The sequence below is a fragment of the Zea mays genome, chromosome 7, assembly GCF_902167145.1.
Source record: "Zea mays cultivar B73 chromosome 7, Zm-B73-REFERENCE-NAM-5.0, whole genome shotgun sequence".
Taxonomy (NCBI): Eukaryota; Viridiplantae; Streptophyta; class Magnoliopsida; order Poales; family Poaceae; genus Zea; species Zea mays.
This window is the reverse complement of record NC_050102.1, coordinates 18,385,349-18,387,687: the sequence shown is the minus strand read 5'-3', so window position 1 is coordinate 18,387,687 and position 2,339 is coordinate 18,385,349. Positions and strand designations below refer to the sequence as shown.

The 2,339-nt window shown below is 44.6% G+C and overlaps 1 long non-coding RNA gene across 1 annotated transcript; it reads right to left on the bottom strand.

Annotated features, from left to right (window-relative positions):
* Positions 1-252: 252 nt before the first annotated feature.
* On the bottom strand, positions 253-1,527 carry LOC109939208 (uncharacterized). Its single transcript, XR_002263787.3, has 2 exons — positions 840-1,527; positions 253-773 (listed from the first exon to the last, which is right to left on the bottom strand). It is a non-coding gene; the product is annotated as an uncharacterized lncRNA (long non-coding RNA).
* Between the last annotated feature and the right edge of the window lie 812 nt (positions 1,528-2,339).

Below are 2,339 nucleotides of genomic sequence, written 5' to 3'. Positions count from 1 at the left end.
GGACGGCCTTCTCTCACGGCTATCACGTTACTTCGGATGGCTGACATGGCAGGCCGTCGGAAGTAAATTAAAATCCGATGGCTACGACGGATCATTGAATGTAAATTTTTTCCAATGGCTTCGAGGCTAGCCGTCAGAAATGATTTCGCTGTCGGATTTGGTTCTGTTTCCTGTTGTGCCAGTCAATAATGGTTACAAACCTATCTGTAATCGTGCTAATTTTTTAAACTTCTTGGTTTGATGGTGTTTTAATTAGTTCATGAACTCTTTCAATTTTAATAAAGGCCAGAAAGGGCTCGTCCCTCCTATGCTGTTAAAAAAATACATCCGCCGTGCAGAACTTTGGGACAATCCCTGTTTCTCAGTTCCTCAACACTTCTTCTGATCCGATCCTCTCCATTCTCTGATGCACATCCCAGCTTCATCGCTGCAATAGCTTTTTATGGCCACTGTCTGAGTAGACTCTACATTCTACTTGTAGTCTGAACTAGTGTATTTTGCGCGCCTTTGCGCGCGTGCTGAGTTTGTTAACATGTCTTAATGCAAAGAAAGTGTACGTGAACGTGTATAAGAGTTGTTATGAGTCAAATATAAGCATTTGGGAACATGATAGGACGTAAGAAAAAGTTGTTGTTTTGCTCTTTTTTTTTCTTCGGATAAGGAAGCAACTACTTACAAAATTTATAGCTAAATTTGGTTGCTAACTGCAGCTGTAGTGTCCAATGAGATCAGTGGCGGAGGACGAAAAAAAATTTAGGTATGGCTCTACACACCTACCGACACATTTCTCAGACACAGCTGTCGTACGAAATGAAGTTAATTAGGGGCGACAGAGTTACCTGGACGGAAGAATCCGAGCTTGAACTTGCCACGCTTGGACACGAGGCTCTGCGCGTCGGACAGCGGGCGGCCGGCGGCGACGGTGTCCCGGCTCGCGGCGGAAGAACTCCCCGCAGCAGAAACAGGAAGGCGAGGAGGAGCAGAAGAGCGGGCGCCGGAATGGGCGGTCGTCCCCGCTACAGGACAACCTCCAAGCGAGAAACGGCGATACCGAACAGGAGTTGGAGAAAGCAGCGAGACGTCGCGCGCGCAGGTGCACTGTTGGACGTCGCGCGAACGCCTTTACTGCCCCTGGTTGCTCACCTGCTTGGGACGTCGCGCGATGCGGAGCTGCTCGCCTGCTCGGGCCGTCGGGCGCTCGGCGGATAGTGGCTGGCCGGCTGAGCAGACGGCAGTCGACAGGTCGGCAGTGTTAGGGCGGCGGACGGCGGGCGGAGGCGCGGTCGCTCGGAGCGGCAGTGATTAGGGTTTAGATGTTGGGCCGGCGGACTTTTTTTTTTGTATGGCTTGGGCCATAATGAGCCATAATGGGCCCTCCGCCCCTGAATGAGATTACAATACATCGCAAGTAGAATTTAAGTAGTATACTTCAAGATCCAATAATAGTGTGTTTCTGGAGGTTGTATAAGTCAATACAGTTTTAGAAATGCTCCAACAGTTGGTTCATATGTATATAAAAGGTTTTTATATTCAAAAGTGATGGAGCTCTTCTAATACTTGCAAAATATAATACCTGCGAATACATGAGAAGAATATGTAACTGTAAGGCACCATGCATCATGGAGTGAACAAGCAGCACGAATGAAAGTAAATTAAAACTAATGTCAATTACCTCATCAATGATGCCTCGTCGATAAAGCAACTGAGGTGCAGAGGTATCACTCCACGTGCTTAGATCAAAGAGCAAAATTAAACAGTACCTATAAGACATGGAGCATCTAAACTTAGTTCAAGAATGGTAACTATAAAATCAATGTAACTGTAAAATCATCACACGTCATGTAGTGGACAACCAATGCGAATGGAAGCAGCTTAAAACTAATTTTAGTTTACCTCGTCAATGAAATCTCCTAGCGTGAGAGTTACCGGTCGATGTGGCTACATTCAGTTTTTGGTAGCCACAAAGGATTCTGGCAATTTATGTAGAACATCATATAATCAATTCTTTTACACATCAATACAAATTCAAAGTGGCAAAGCATGAATAACTTGATGGCGTAAAAAAAATCTTACCTTTGTGTATCAGCAAACAACATGCATGTTGACTGTATTGTGCAGTGGCTAGAGGAACAAATCTAAGAAAACCTTTACATATTACATATGAAACACGAATGAAAGTGGGATTTCGGGGGAAGAACTGGAATCCAAACTATGTTGGATTAAACTGAGTGGGATTGGAAATCAGGAAACTCAAGGGAGACAAATTCGAGGAAAGTTATGAAAATAAAATCAATGTGGGTAAGCTGAAACAAAAGAGGATAGAAAAGAATTTCTGAGAT